Raw genomic sequence first — 17,808 nt, forward strand, 5'->3', positions numbered from 1 at the left:
TTTGCAATGGATCCCGCTGTCTGGTGTCGATCCCTCTTGGCGTGTAGGTGTATATAACGGTCATCACTGGGCGTTGTTTTTCGTGGACTGGTCCTTCGAATAGCTGTACCTGTCGTTCTGAATTCCGACCACACACATGAGACGATGCTATGGGCGATATCGAACTCTGCAGCCACACTCCTCGCACTTCGACCTTCCTCAAGCTTACCAATTATTCGACCCCAGGTAAAGTCATCCAGATGTTGTCTACTGGCCATTTCGTTGTCTGTAGCACTGTATGAAACCAATCGAACGTCTGTAACAATCGTGCTTACCATTCGGTAATTTGCATTTAACTGCTGCTTTTATTTGTTTATGTGAGACCTCTCATCACGATTGAAATTTTTGCATGTGCACCAGCTTTCTACTGAACGGCCACAGTTATACAAATCGCCACAGGCTGTTCCGTTTAATTTTGTGGTTGTAACCTTTAGAAATAGTGTTGGTCCTTAAGTTTTGCTTAACTTTAAGCAGAAAACTGGACATCCACGTCATTAATTACCTTCGAATCAGTTTAAAATCTGCAACCCCGTAATGTTTCTTCATTTTAGGGAGGAAGAAATGTGAAGGAAAGAGGTCGGGACAATAAGGTGGGTGCTGCTAATTTTCAAACTCACACCTGATTGCAAAGTCCAATGTGAGAACAACCCTGTAAGCAGAAGCATAGTCGGATAGGAGAAAGGCACCTCTGGATGGCTTCCCCCATCTCCTCAATTTGATAACGTCTCTTAACTTTCCCAGGAGGTTTCTGTAGTACTCCCCAGTGATGCTGTTGCCTTTTGTGAGGTAATCTGCAAGGTACCTTTAGAGGCCCAGAAGACTGACAACATGACCTTGCTGGTGGACAACTGAAACTTAGTTTTTTTACGGGTTGGTGAAGATGATCGTTTCCATTGTTTGTTCATCTGCCTTGTTTCTGTGTCATAGTGATGATACCTGGCATCCATCCATCGTCACACGTCTTCAAAAAAAAAAAAAAAAAAAAAAAAAAAAAAAATCATCAGCGTTCCTTCACAAAGCTCCAACAATTGCGCGGAACACTCTTTCCTGTGGACCTTTTGAGGAGGTGTAAACACTCTTGGAACCCATCAGGCTGCCACTTTAGACATGTGCAGGAACTCATGCATTATGATGGAAACAGACCCTTGGCAAATGTTCACTTCATTTGCTATAAAATTTATAGTCACACGACTGTCTTCAAGGAGTGGCTGCTCCACTTTAGCCATAATGCAGACCCTGTAGCCGAGATGGATCTTCCTTCTCTTAGGTCATCGTGCCTATTGCTTTACACAAATCTGAACTGTCTTTCAATTTTTCACAATCTCATATGATGGGCAGTCTTCCCCATATACAGATTAGTTTTGCTTCTTTGCCTTGCAAAGGAAGAAATTTTACAACGGATCGGATCTTAACCATCTCCCGCTGTATTTGTGGCTCTAGTTCAGTGACCCATAGATCTAGAGGAGCAAATAGATATACATTAACTTATGAGACAGTAGTATATGTACATAATATTAAATCCGGCGCCTCCGTAGCCAGGTGGGAAGAAGCCGCAGTACATAGCCCACGCTTCTTGATTAGACCGAGGGTCGAGTCCGTCACCACCAAATACGGACGATGCGGAAAGGTCAGGGAATGACCACCGCATATCCCGGAGCAATATGGCATTAGTTGCTAATGCTCTCAAACAATATCAAATCCGTAATTCAAATATTTTTTATGAGGGTAAATACACTTATTGACCACCCATTCCTTTTACTTTCAAAATCTTAGTTAACCGATCACGAAAATATTTTTGCACAACAAAATAGTATAATATTATTTTTGTTAAATACAAAAAAAAAAAAAAAAAAGTTTTAAGATTCAAAACACTTGCAAGTTAAATTAACTGCAATTAATATATTTTTAAAAAATGATCATTAAAGTTACGAAAATAATTTGTACATCTTGAATTTATAATCACAGTAACGATAAATACATCCCGACATTTTATCTTTAAACATTTAACTTAGAAATAATTTTACCATCGGTTTCTGGGTACGTGCTCAGCGCCTCCTAGCGATTTTTTTCCTTAATATGTACCATGGTCGATTAACGCAGTTCCAGTCTCTAAAATGTACTACTTTCGAACTATGTTATGAGGAAATTGACGCTTGTATTGATCAACGGAAGTGACGTCATAGTATTGTTTTTGCCTCCTCCCTTTTCTTAATGATGATATTTCTTTTCACCTCCCATTGTTCATCTTTCCCTTTTAAATAACTTCTGTGCACCCCATAAAAAAAAAAAAAAAAAATCATAGGTGAACGCCCTGGTTATGAAGTGCTTAAGAGACTTCATTGTTTGACACGTAACAATGTGCTCTCGCGCAGCCCCAAGAAATCAACACGCAATGTCGATTTCTCTCTTCACGTGCTTATTGGTGGGAAATTCGGTGATAAAAATCGGCGCATTTTTCTCTCTTTCATTGAAAAACAAAGCCTTTCTTCTTTTTATTTCTTTAGCACTAATATGTTTGCGTGCGCCTTTAGGCTAAATAATTAGCGTTTATTACTTAGAATTTTATTTCTTATTGCTCTCGACAGCACGTGATAATCACAATTTCCTTTGTGGCAGATCTTACACTTGTTTTAGGTCAAAAATAAATCTAAAATCTACGGTTCACTGAGCACGTACGCAGTTTGTCGAATTATCTGACGAATGCTTGAGAATTTATAAGTACAGTTGTTCTGAATTATAAAGTATATTGCTTTTTTACCTGACACCAGTGCTGGATTAAGGTATGGGCTAGCAGGGCCCTTGCCCAGGGCACAAATTTTACAAATCATTAAAAAATATATATCCTTAGTAAAAGAATGCCGAAAAATCTTCCTGCCAGGGGCGCGGAAATACAAAGGTATTTCCGCGCCCCTGGCATATCTTAACTTCAGCACTACTTACGCAACAACCATGTTTCATAACATTGCAAAAAATAATGATTATATAATAAATAAAAATTAAATCAAACTTTCAAACTGTTATAAGGGAATTGACGCTGGCATTCATCAACGGATGTGATCGTCCGTCATAGTGAAGTTCTTGTCTTCTTGCTTTTCTTAATGATTCATTATTTCATTAAAGAAAATAATAGAATTTTTTAAAATATATTTTGCACGGTTCCGAAGAAATTTTAAAAATAGATTTATATCAAGATATCATTAAAGTTATTAATAAAATTTATCCGCACATTTCCCATAAATTTGTTATGCGTGTATTAAAATTTATTCTTGAATTATTTCTTTATAACATATTGCTGATTTTATTTTAGTTCATTTTTATTTCAGAAATGCGTCTTTTTCAAGATAAAAAAAAAATATATATATATAGTCTGTTATGGTGATTATAGATGGCAGCACTGAACTTTCTCATATTCCAAGTGCTTCGCTGAGGGATTGATTGTATACGATTTCACAAAAGGTGAACTGCAGTGGGGTAAAACCTCTTATTTTTCATTTTATTTATTTATTATTTTTAATAATTCTCATTAATTTATGAAATATAGTGGGAAAGTCAATTTCAGGTCAACGAGGAGTCAGTTTTAAAATCGAATCTTCATTTTTATCGAAATGTTCGATGAAAAGATAGTTTTGATAATTGATATAATACGACTATGTAATACACAAGGCCGTGCAAAGGTAATTAGGGACCTAGTTTATTTATGCTGAGACTTTGATGGCTCCCTAGATCAGGGAACCTGGTGGGTGCGTCCAATGCTTCCCCCATTTGCACGGTCCTAGTAATACGCCAGTTTTGATAAACCGGATAGTTGATCCGACTCTTCCTCAATCCGAGCAAAAAAAAAGCAAAAAAGAAACACTTTCGCATCTGAATACAGCTATAGTATGCATTTTTTAGCATTTTTTTATTCTCTTTTTCTGTGTACTTGTTTTAGCAATGCTTTTTCATTTATTAAATACTTTTATTCTCTTCTTTGAATAAGAAGTTTTTCTAATTTAATAAAGAAAATATTTCTTAATTTTATTATTCTCTATAATCCTAATCTAAGTATGGGATGCTAATCGCTCTTTCTGCCATTTCCTCGCTTCCTCTCTTTCCCTGATTCCTGTCTGCCTCTATTTCTTTCATTTAGAATCCCTTTTATTTATTATTATTATTTTTTTACACACTCTCTCTCTCTCTCTCTCTCTCTCTCTTCCACTGTTTCTCTTGTTCTCTCTCTCTTTATCTTTCTCTTGTTTCTTGTTCTTCCCCCCCTCTCTCTGTTCATTGTCTTTTTCGTTCTTTCCCTCAATCATTCTTTCTTTCTTTTTTGTTGCCTCCCTCTCTCTCTCCTTTCACTGTTTTTCTCGTTCTTTCCCTCTTTCTCTCTCCCTCTATCTTTATCGCTCTTTTCTCTTCCATCTCTCATTCTGCCGCTCTCCTTATATATTTTCTTTTTCTGTCCATCTCTATCATTTGTCTGTTTGTGTCTCGCTCTCTGTGACTTGTGAAACCTGTCTCCTCTCCTCTTCTATCTATCCTCCGACCACCACTTCACCATTAATTCACAATGAGTAGAACTGGAGAATTGATTCTAGTGTAATCGATTTCAGCGTGTCAGCAATATGAAAATTATGTGTTACCTCCCCTCCCCTCCTCATCATCATCATCATGCCTCCCCCTATCAGCAAAACAAAGTCTAGGCGAGGGTCTTTAAATGTCAATCAATTACTGTATGTTGCGATTTGCGCTTTCTAGCTGAAGGGTGTTCAGACAGAATCAGATTTAACAAATTATTCGGCGTCATTAATTAATGCGCGCACTAAAAGACGGATTTTTAATTAGGATCCGCGCGAGACTATTTGGAAGAGCCTCAGACGAGGCGTGGAGACATGTCAGCCGCACTATTTTCAAGTTATCTCGCAGAAAACCCCGACCACCCCAAATACCGACCCTCCCACGTCGATTTAACCTTAGGGATTTGAAAGCGAGTCTGCGCAACGCTACCAACCCTTTAAGCTCTTAAAGTTAAACCTCCCAAGGAACCACCCCGAAAAGGAGCGATATCCCCAATTACGGAGCATTGCCACCTGCCAGAATCTGCAGAATTAATGTCATCTCGGAAGGGGCTTCATCCATCAACTCCGGCCCGTTCAAGGTCGAGTAAAGCACGACTTTGCCTCGCTCTTCGTCGGTGTCTCGTCCAAACAAGGACATCCGAACCCCCGGGATACCTTTGACAGTCGAGACACCCACACACAGAAAGAGAAAGTGAAGTCTCAACCCATCATTCCGTTCTGATTTCTGTTGAGTGGGCGCAAAACACAACGACTGGCGAAGTTTCTCTGACTCATCAACATTCGGGAGCCGCTAATGAATTACAATTAGAGTTTTTACCATTTTCAAAATAGTTGTAGCTTTAAGTTGAAGCGTATTCTGCATTTCCTTAAAGTTGAGGAATACGTAAAGGTTAAGTTAGCATCATAAAACAGGAGATATCGAGAAATATTTACTTCCTAGAATTCTGTCCCACCTTCTGCGCAAGGGTGTTATTAAAAAGATCGGTTGTAATGAATTTGAAAAGAAACGAGTCTTCATTTTCGTGAATCATAATGAGGAGGTCATGACCAGCCAAAGATTAATAAAGCTTAGTCATATTCTGACGTCATATACACAGTTTAATACACAAAAACGACAAAAACGTGCCTGTAACTTAACTTTTGGACATTAGTGTAGGTAGAAAAATGGAGGGCAAGAGAGAGAGAGATGAAGAGAGAAAAGAAAAGAAATTGAGAGAGAGAACAGAGTGGAAAGAGCAAAAAATAGGAAGAGAGATAACTGCAAAGAGAAAGAAATGGAAAAAGAGAGTGGAAAGAAAGGAAAGAGAAATGGAAAGAAAGGAATTGAGAGAAAGAAATGGGAGGTAGGGAGAATGGAAAAAGAGAAAGCAATGGAAAGAGGAATTTAGAGAGAAAAAGAGAAGAAAGGAAAGAGAGAGAAATGGAAGGAAAGAGAGTGGAAAGAGAAAAATGGAAAGAGAAAGAAAAATAGGAAGAGAGAGTAGAAAGAGAAATGGAAAGAAATAAATGGGGAGAGAAAAAACAGAGGGAAAAAAGAGAGAAAGAAACAGAGAAAAATGGAAAGAGAGAGGGAGAAAGAAATGGAAGGGAAAGAGAAGGAAATGGAGAAAGAAAAAATAAGGAGAGAGAAAGAAACGGTAAGAGAGCAAAAAATGGAGGGAGAGAGAGAGAGAAATGGGGGAGGGGAGAGAGAAGAAAGTAGTGGAGAGAGGAGGAGGGAGGGGCCAAGATGTATACAGACACACAAAGAAAGGTTTATCGAAACAGACAGATAGAAAGTCAAAATAGAGAATAAAAGAATATTGCTATTTTTAAAAAAATTAGGGAAAAGTTGAAAATATGACTGAACAATGAAAGTGAGAGAATAAAATAAAAACGGAAATCGGAGAAATGAGCAGAAAATGAATTGGATGGAAGAGTGAGGCTGTCTAAACGCGCTGATGTCTGTATCGACGTGTTGCGCTGTCCTTTCAAGTAACAAATTGCACGCGCGTTATTTATAGCCACACAGGAATGTCCATAAACAAGACGAGAACACGCACCTCTGTTATAGCCAATAAATCCGGACGAATAAAGGTGGCCCTAAGGGTGTCCCCCGCCGTCAAAGCTGGGGTGAAGGACGCCATAATCCCGGGTTAGAAGCCAAGCGTTAGTGTCGCTAAAATATGCACATTTTCCCGTCAGTTAAAAAGATATTTTCTTCTCTCAACGCGCTCAAATGGAGACGTGGCTTCGTAACACCGGCTCGGTACTAGAATGCACCTGTCAGGTGTGATCGATCAGCCGCCATAAGGGGTAAGCCCACTACATACCCCACGGAAGCTCAATCGCGCACACCGACCACGTTTAGTTCCTTTACACAAATGTACGAACGAAGAAGGACAAGATTTCATATTTCCGTTCTAAAATAATTCTCCACCCCAGAACATCGAGTATCGCCATCTACCGAACAGTTTGGAAACTTATTTCAATTAAAAACATCTGCTTGTAGATAAAGTGCGTTAAACACCATCTACAAACGGATATTTGTCGCAAAACAAAGTGAAATTCTAAAAATCCACACTATTAGAGTAATGGATTGTTAATTGCATCAGTAATTAATAATCAGTTACTCTAATAATGAGGCATTAGCATTTGTTGTATTCAGTAATTAGCTATTTACTTCCCAAAATCTTACAACAGGACACGGCAAGCGCCTGGCAATACCACCCCCCACTTTCTATCATACGAACGTAAATAATCCTTGATCGTGTAAACATCGAGTATGTTGTCTGGTTTTTCTGGACGAAAAATCCAAGTTTTCAGGGTATAAAAACCTTTCTATCCTCATCTGAGACCAACCAACGGCTAAACTTCAGAACATGGTGAGCACTCTAGACTATCGGTGAGAAGAAAAGGAAGAGGGCAATGATTGACCGGTGGAGACTCCTCCCACTCACTGCTTTCCCTCTTCTCCTCGCCGTACGTTACAGGGAAATGTCACGTGACCAGTAAAAAAATAAAATCGAGAACAAGTTTCCCCCCTCCACCCTCGGTGCTCGTTTAAAATCAGGGAACGAGCTCCCCCCCCCTTCTAATTGCAATCTTTTTCCCAATTTCAGTTCCATCACGTGACATTTCCCTATAACGCGGCGAGGAGAGGAGGAGCAAAGCGGTGAATGGGAGAGTCTTCACCAGTCAATAATTGCTTTCTTCCTTTTCTTCTCGCCGATAGTCTGGAGTGCGCACCCTGTTCTGAAGTTTAGCCGACTAACTCAACTATGAAATGAAAAAAAGACATAAAAGTTGCTCGTCATAGGGATTCAAACCTGAGCCTTTTCCACCCAGTGTGGAGAAGACGGTGCTTATAACCACTGTGTTGTCGGCGAAGACTAACTAAAGTATAGAGAAAAACAAGCGGCGACTAAAATTCACGAACTTGGCTTCGCAATCTGTGCGAATATTATGGAAGAGAAGGCCTAGTGAGTGACCCTGATACACCTGTTGTTTTTCTCCTTGCTATAACTAGAAAAAAGGTCTGACTGAGAAAGAAGATTGCAATTATTACTAGAGCGAATGCAGCAAAATACAAACATAAATAACTCTTGATCCTATCTGTAAATGCAGTGTTTTTCTGGACGAAAAATCCGAGTTTTCGGGGTATAAAAACCTTCCTATAGTTATCTAACACAGATTAGCTCAACCACGAAGTGAAAAAGCCATAAAAGTTCCTCGTGGCGTAGGGATTCGAACCTGGGCCTTTTCCACCCAGTGTGGAAAGGAACGGTGCTTATAACCACTAGCTGCCGGCGAAGACTAAGTAAAGTATAGAGAAAAATAAGCAGCGACTAAAAGTCACGAACTTGGCTTCGCACTCTGTACGAAAATTATAGAAGAGAAGGCCTTGATCCGCCTGTTGTTTTTATCTACTCTATAACTAGAGAAAAGTTTGACTGGGAAAGAAGATTGAAATTATTACTAGAGCGAATGCAGCAGAGAAATGTTCTCTATTGATATTTCTTCCATATTCTAAGAATTTATGTACAGTTTCTACTTTAAGGAATAGTTCTAATTTTTTGTATTGATAGTGTGTATAAAAGTTCATATAACCGAGAAAAAAACTTCTACGTGTGTGGCTTTTGTGTTCTTTTTTTTCTTTACCATTATTTTATTTATTTTTTTTCTTTTTCTATGATTCATTCTCACAATTCATACATACACATTTTAATATTTACCCAGTTCGCCGACCTCCGCTATTTCCGCTTCCGGTACAGAAAAAGTACACACAAAGACATACAAATACACACGCACAGGCAAATGTACGCTTTTGGTCCACTGTTGTCATAAAAATCAAGTATTTCCATGTGTGCGTTAGCGTGAGATATAAGTTATACCAAACAAGGTCATTCCAAGTTGCTTATGTCAACAGCCAAGACAGCTGCAGGTGACGTCCGGATCTTGAAGAAGATCGCCTTCGTAAAACAGCGATAAAAGATGGAACTAGTTAAGAGTTCACATCCACAGTTTTCTGATTGACCCGATAGATAAGCAAAAAAAAAAAAATCTTATAATGGTCGATACCGACAGGTGCTGTTAGCTTTCGGAAAATGTCTCGCTGGGTCAGGGCATGAACTTCGACTTTATAAAACCAACACTAAACGTCACCACACACATCAAAGGCATCTAACAACAGGGTATTTATATCGCAGCGCCAACTAGACTCTACAATTTTTATAGTTCGATAATATTCCGTAAGAGGACGCTATGTTCAACAGTGATGACGGTGTGTTTCGGTACCAGAAATTAATATTTCTGGCCAATAATTCGCATCTGGTACATCTGAGAATGACTTTCCAAGTCATTCTCCTACTTAACCTTGAAATGCACCTTAGAATGATGTCTTCTGTTATTGGAGTCTTCGTGTGGGAAGGGGGAGTTTACTACAAGTGCAATGGACCCGGAAAGTGTAGGTTTTAGCTGTCTCTTAGAAGACAGATTTTTAAAGCTCGTGCAAAACAAACCACCCAACTTATATCAAATATGGAGTATATTGCCAAAAGTAACCGGAAGCCTGAATCTTCGTGGATAGTCTGGACCAATTGAAAAATCCCATGGGTGTTCTGGTACTTTCTGCAATATACTGTACGCTGTCCTCCAACGTATAATGCGACACCTCATTCTTGGGAAGTAATGATTAATTCTGGAGGTCACGTGACAGGTACACGCACTGGCAAAAACATATGAACCTTTGTGCTTTGTACTAAGATTCGTTTAGTATAAAGACTGCACAGGCTGTTCGACTACAGTAATCTGAAGCCAGAATGGGGGAGGGGGAACTCGCGATCTATCAGATTTTGAGAAAGGTCTTTTCGTGGGTGCATGTTTAGCAGGAGCCACGATTCAAGAAACGAAAGACAACTATTTTCTCGAAAGCATTGATCTCAAAGGTTTTTAATGACTGGAAAGAAAGCGGTTCTTCCACATCTCAAAGGCATAAATGCCGCAGAAAAAGAGTACTTCAAGAGCGAAACCGTCGTGTTCTAAGGAGGACCAAGCCCAGAACTGCCCTATTTCAACCGTACCATGCGCAGGGAATTGAAAAAATTGGGTATTGGTAACAGAAAAACCCACTTGCCATGGTGCTGAGAACGTTGTGATTGGATAGTGGAACAATGGAAGAAAGTCATGTAGTCAGACGAATCACGATACACTTTGTTTTGGACTGATGGCAGACAGAGCGTGGCGAGAATCTCACGGAGCGATTATCCTGCTTACTTTGTTAAGACAAGCCAAGCATATGAAGGTGGTATCATGGTGTGGGGAATGTTTTGCTGGCACCGGCTGGGTCCATTGATGGCAGTGGAAGATCGAATATCATCCAGCGAGTATCTGAATTTTATATCAGATCTACTGCACTCTGTAATGTTACACTTTTATCCCCAAGAAGGTCACTTTATGGATCACAATGCAACAGCGCATCATGTAGGAATCGTGCAAAATTGGTTCAGAGAACATGACACGGATATCCACCCTCTTTCCTGCCCCCCATATTCACTTGATCTCCATCCTGTTGAGAATGTGTGGGATATGCTGGAGAGAGCTATTCGTCAACGAAGTCCTCGTTCTTCAACTCTGTCGTAGCTGCGCGATATTTTTCTGGAAGAATGGTTACAATTAGACCTCTAAAACACCTTATAGAATCCATGCCACTCGCACACTTGCTGTTATTGGAAATGAAGGCGGCCCGATTCGATACTGAATAAAGGTTCGTTTTTTTTTTTGACCAATGTTTGTAGATGGCATAACAGGTTAAAAGTAGAATACAAAAGCTATGTTACTACATTGAGCAAATATTTTCGCAATTAAACCTAAGCACAAACAAACTGAAGAGTCGGGTCCTAAGTAATTGTGGGAAGTGACGCTGCTACAAACAGCTGATGGCTAAGCTGGGTAGTAGCAACACCAGATCCGTCTATCTCATCCATAAAGATGAGGATGCAACAAGTGTGAGGGATATTTCCACCCCTTCTTAACGGGTGGCTGTGATGATGACTGAATATCCTCGACTTTGATTTATGACTCGCATAGAAACCCCTAATCTGAAGAGCTGCATTACTACTGAGTAAACTAATTATTGGGGTATTTAAACCCAGAAACTCCCCTCAAGGCAGATGTGTGGCCTTCATTCTACAGATTTTATCCCAACCCGTTTCGCCAGTCCTGATACAATCAGATTCTTAAGTCGGCGACCTTTTCCTTAGACAGAATATACTTCGATGGAAAAGACGTTTCACAAGGAGTGGGGGGGATCCCTCTTAATGGAGAAGAGCTGAATCCTCTTCAAGCAAGCTATGCAATGTTTACATATTATGTATACACACACGCGCGCGCGCGTGCGAACAAACATGCATATATGAAGACTTCTTTGATACTCAGACATTCTAACCGGTTTATGCAAATGAGTGCTGAAATTTGAAAGTTTCAGCAACAAAGAACTCAAGCACTGCAATCAGGATCTCATTTATCTCTGGTGGGTATTACGTATAGAACACATCCATCAAAATATTTTATACATAGAGTATTTGATTTTGGGTTCATTTGTAGGATTAAAATACACTCACTAAGCAAAAAATTAGAAGCCTTCTGCAATTGATGGCAACAGGTAAATAAAATTTGTCATGTGATATGGTCATATCATAGCAATAGGGAAGGCAGATGACATTTCTGATTTTCATAAAGGTGCTATTGTTGGAACCTTGAGAAAACAAAGGAAATCTGTGGTTGTGTTCGAAAGCAACCATCTCAAAAGTATACAATGAGTTGAATGCAGTTCTAAAAGGAAGAAGTGCGATAGAAAGTCGGCAGTCCAAGAAGGGCACCGCAGGAATTAAAAACAAATTGTGGGTCATAATTGGAAGGTCCAGTATGTAACAAATGACTGAAAAAGACCCACTGACAACCGCACTATGCTATGGGAGTTGAATAATTTGGGATTTGGTAGTTATATCTCTATATGAAAGCCACTTCTTTCTGTAAAAAATTGAAAGAACCGATTGGAGCGGTGCCGTCAACATCAAAACTGGACTGTGGAACAGTGGAGAAAGGTCATGTGATCTAGCGAGCCCCGATTTGCGCTTTTTCTACCAGTAGTATTGTAAAAGTGTGGCGTGAATCTGACAAAGCCATATATCGAGACTGTCTCGTGTCCACCATCCAGGTAGCTAGAAGTAGTATCATGGTATGGGGTTGTTCTGCTAGTACGGACTGTGTCCCCTCATACCACAGAAGGTCGTGTTACCTCTAATGAATATCTTTCTGTCGTATCGGACCAGCTTCACCCTTCAGTGTGTCATTTTTACCCGGATTGCGATGGATTCTTTTAAGACGATATCACAACTATCCACCGTGCAAAAAGAGATCTTGAACGTTCCTCGATCTAAATGGATCAAGGAACGTTCAAGATTTCCAACGTCTATCCTAGCTACCTAATTCTTCACATCTCAATCCTGAGAATATCTAGGATATGTTAGAAAGGGCAGTTCGGCTTCACAGCTCTCTACCGCCCACAACGCAGCAGCTGACGAATATCGTGATGAAAGAATGGTCAGATCTTCGGCTAGACTGCCTCGCCTCACTCAACTAACGGAATCCATGCCGCTACATGTACAGGCTATATCGGCAAAAAATGGTCCTACTATCGAATAAAGGTTCTTAATTTTTTGGTCATTGAGGGTAGAATGCTTTTTGACTTTGTTGTTCAGGGATATAGATGGAACGGGCGATCCCTTTGATACTGAAAATTAAGTTCAGCATGGTTTTGACCTTAGATTCTAAACCCATGCTTCCTTGATGTTCTTGGGAACCTTGGAATTTTTCACTGGTGACTGATGTTTGGTTCTGGATTATATAGGAAGACCAACGTGTCATTATCAGTTACAGTTGTTCCAACAGGTTGGGTTCTTCCAAATTCCGAAATGAAAGGGTTAAAGATCTTACGAATTTTCTTTTTCTTCGTATTTTTCGTTTGTTTTTGAATAACTCTGTACATTAGTCTTTCTAATCTCGAAAATAGATAAACACGGAGAGAGAGAAAAAAGAAATTCTTGTTTGAAATCCAGATTACTAAATCTTAATTGCGTAGTTTTTCATCAGGCAATTTTATGGGCAACAAGTACAGTGGTCATGTGACCTACATATTAAGACCTTCTTCAAACTGCCGAGGGGGGAGTTAGTCGGTACAACCCTACCAATTAAAGTTGAGCGCTGTCTGCGGTGTTCCGTAAAGATGAACTTAGTATAATAATAGCTTCCCACGTGACCCGAGGGCCACTGTATTTCAAAGTGGCAACGAAGTGGCAGGCATGACGAATTAGAACAAAACGCAGAGCGATTAGCCCACTGTCATCCAGTCTGAAAAGGTCACAGGGTCACCAGTTCGGTAAACAGCACATCAATCAGAGAAAGAGGCTCACTGACATGATCACTGACACGTTAGTGACATGTCAGTGAGCGGTTCTGACACCAGACCACACTCTTTGCCCAGCTCCATTGTGTAATACCAAAGCATGAGCCACTCAAGTCAACCTAATTGCCACAACATGAAACAGTTAATTCGGAGTAAGGAAAGAAAAAAAAAATCCTTTTCCGGAAACCTATTAAAAAATTTTGTTTGTTTGTTTCCAGCCATCTGATTGACGAGGCATAAACCTACATTTGGATCAGAGGTGGCGCTGCTAACCCTGTAATTAATTGTAATGGATACGCTAATACCATTGCTCGGAAAAATGTCTAAGAGCGTTCGGCTGGAGAATGATTGAGTTATCAGGAAAGTGTGTGGAAGTGGGCCAACGAATGTCGTGTGTGACACTGTTAATTAGAAGGTCGCATTGTTTTCTGCCGCTACCACGCCTGCGCTCATTGTTAAAGACTGCCTTTACTAAGAAACCGTTTTAAGGTCACTCTCGGATCTCATTTTGTGGCTGTGCATGCCTTCAAATTGATCACGGTCAAACTATTAACTGCTGTTGCTTGTACACATCGGAATTCTGAGTGGTTACAGATCCGATTGGGTCAGTTTATTTTTATACTCCTTAGGGTGCGGACTGCATAAGGGGGAACAATGAAGGGAAAGGGTTATGGGTAGATTCTGCCAATCGCTAAACCAATGTTTCTCAATCTTCTAAGTCCTCTTCTTTAGATACATCATTTGCCTTGGAAGGTGCGATCGGTTAGGAATCCTCCAACGTAGGGCCGGCGTTATGATCGGGTACAGTGCGATCACTTAAGGTGTAGATGTGTCAGTACACTTGTTTAGAGAAAATTTAGGACTATCACTAAAGGAAGCCACTCTCCAGGGGCGCTGTTTTCTGACTAACAGACACCTATCCCCCAATCTCCCCCCCTTCCCCATGGACTGCATTCCACTGTCGTAGACTCACAACTCCGCTACACCCTTCCAGGAAACATGATGAAGTCATGAACAGTCTCGGATTTAGGCCCAAACCAAATAATTCGCAGCTTTGTGGGGAGAGCTTATTTCTTTCTGAAAGGATAAAGAACTACAGGATATCTATAAATTATCCACCTGATTAAAATTTTATTGTAATCGACATCTTGAAATGGTTTTCTGCAGTTATCAAAGCAATGAGTTTTTTCTCATGCGATTGGCAGCCTTGATCCCAGCAGGTATTGCAGCAGTACAGCATTAAAATGGCGATAGTGCAGGAGAAAGCAATGTGGATGTCGGATACCACATCTCCAGTGATGTTAAGAGACGCCTTCATCTGGAACTCCAGAAAGGTCCTCTTAAGGAGCAATCAGTGGGGCGATGATTGGATCAGTTTTAAGAAACCGACAGTGTGCTGCACCAGAAAGGAGCAGGTAGGCCTAGTGCATCTGCAGATAAAGTTTCCGAAATTGAGGAAGTGTTTACCCGAGGTCCTATAAAATCTAACCGCCAGGTAAGCCTGCAGCTGCGAATATTGCATGCAAATTGCACAGGGTAGTTCGCAAGAAATTGAAACTTTATGTTTACAAAGTGCAAATCGTCCAGGAAATTAAGCCTCACAACAAACCACAACGAGAGGAATTCGCTGTTCACATTCTCAACCGTATAGACAAAGACGAGCACTTTCAGTGATGAAGAGGCATTGTACTTTTCAGGTAAAGTTGAACTAACAGTATTTCTTTCTATTAGTCCGATTCAAATAAGTAAGTACACTGAGTGGACAGAAATCATGGGATACCTCATACCTACATAGTAACGGGTAGGCCCATCTTTCGCCCGGATAAGGGCAGTCACACGGCAACGTATTGAGTCCACTAGTTCACGAAAGCGTTCCAGAGGCATTTCCATCCATGCTTGCTGCACCGCTGTCCATAATTCCGTCGCATTCCTGGGTGGATGATCCAAAGCTTGAACGGACCTTTCCACAGCATCCCAAAGATGCTCCACAGGGTTCATGTCCGGTGAACGGGGAGGTTATTCCATGGTGGTAAAATCTGCGGAACGCTCTTCGAACCACATTCTAGTCACCACGGCTCTGTGGGGAGGCGCATTGTCCTGCTGGAAGAATCCATTGCCCAGTGGGTGCAGCATGACCATGAAGGGATTCAGATGGTCTGCAAGGATGGACACGTAACCTGGACCGTTCAGAAATGCGTCTAGGCGTACCAGAGGTCCCAACGTTTGCCAATTGAACATGCCCTAGACCATTACTGACCGTCCACCTGCCTGAACAGTTCCTTGTTGACATGACGGGTGCATAGCTTCGTACGGTTTCTGTCAGATACGCACCCTCCGGTCCGCTCGAAAATTTTTTTTTTTTTTTTTTTTTTTATGTGAAACCCAAACACGAGAGGTATTAGAACCTATAGTACTTAGTACCGTGCTTGGCTTGGGTTACCGTGCTTCGAGCGGACCGGAGGGTCCGCTCGAAATAAGTGGGAACGGGATACATCGGACCAGGAGACTCGTCTCCAATCATCCAAGGCCCAGCGGCGATGTTATTTTGCACAGTTGAGGCGTAGAGTACTGTTTCGTGGTGTTAGCAATGGAACTCTGGTGGTTCGGCGGCTCCCATAACCTATTGCGGCTAATGATCGCCTGATGGTCTTGGTGGAGGCGTTTCTGGCACTTCCCTCATTGAAGTTGGTGGTGATTTGTGCCACTGTCGCTGTCCGGTTGGCCGAAACAATGCGAGACAGATGTCGACGGCCACGTTCATCTACCACCTTCTCGGCCCACAGTGTTGTCCACGATAGTGTTATTTCGGAAATGGCGTATTCCTGATGCACTTGATATTGTAGAACGGGAAATAGTGCAGTTTCTGTAACACCTCCGCAATAGTGACCCATGCGTCGGGCATCCACTATCATCTCTCTTTCAAAGTCGGTTAACTCACGACGTTTATCCATACTGACATCAAATTACCGTTTACCGTGCATGCAGTGAACCAATATAAATGCCAAGCGGTGGGTTCGTCCACTAGCGAGGGGGATGACAGTGTCGTGTTGCCCAAGAACCAGGTATCCTATGAATTCTGTCCTTTCAATGTATATTTCAGCTATTTGGGAACCGCTCAAGGAAAAGTCAGATCGAGAACAGTACAGAAGGTTTTAGACACGTTACTTGATAACCAAACACGTCGGAAATCTAAACACAATATAACGTACATTGCAGAACTTGTTAAATTTACTTCTTCTGATTATCTTTGAATGCGAAAACCTTTGCTTTCCTCAAAAACTAAACAAACACAAACAAAAAAAGAAAATTTCATTGATGATTCTGATAGGAGACTAAAAAGCAGATTTGAGGCAAAAGTGATCAATTCAGCCGTACAATTAAAACACATCGTCATTGAAGGTACTTTCAAATCCATACGACTGAGCCGAATATTCCCACACATTTCGTTCTATTCACATTGGTCTTCTTTTGAGCTTTCACCATACTCTAGTTCCCCTTAACTGGACCTGCTCAAATCACTGCTTACTAATCGTCAACTATCTCTCATAACAGAAGTTACTTTTCTTTGTTTCGTTTCCCAAAGTGTCCCTCAAGGATCACCTTTGGGCCTGCTCCTATTTATTGTTCACAATCATCATCATCAGCGATTTTCAATCCACTGCAGGATGAAAGCCTCTCCAGAAACTTACCAGTTCCTTCTGTTTTCTGCAATGGCCATCCATTTACTACCCAAGAACTCGTGAATTTCATCTGTCGATCTCCGTCATTGTCTTCCAGGTTTTCTTCTATCTCCTCTTGGGTACTATTCTGTTATTTTCTTAGTCCATCTGTCATCATGTTTTCGAGCTATGTGTCGTGCCCAAGACCATTTTAGTTCTTTAGTTTTGATAAGAATGTCCTTTACTTGAGTTTGCTGCCTAATCCATGTGTTCCTCTTCTTATCTAACAGTCTGATTCCCAATATAATTCGTTCCATTCTTCGCGGTGTAGTTCTCAGCTTCTCTTCCATTCTTTTGGTGAGTGCCCACGTTTCACTTCCATAAGTCATGGCGGAGAGTATACATTGGTTCATTATTTTACGTTTCAGACAAACTGGGATACTGCTTCTCAGTATGCGACTATATTTCCTGAATTCTGTTGATCCAACATTTATTCTTCTCTTGACTTCCAGCCATTTATCATTATTACAGCTAATGACTTGTCCCTTAAGTATATGACTCCACCTTTTCAATTACTGATCCTTCAATCATTATTTCCCTTTCCGTG

This window comes from Mastigoproctus giganteus, chromosome 7 (genome assembly GCF_048544385.1).
Source record: "Mastigoproctus giganteus isolate SK-2022 chromosome 7, ASM4854438v1, whole genome shotgun sequence".
Classification (NCBI taxonomy): domain Eukaryota; kingdom Metazoa; phylum Arthropoda; class Arachnida; order Uropygi; family Thelyphonidae; genus Mastigoproctus; species Mastigoproctus giganteus.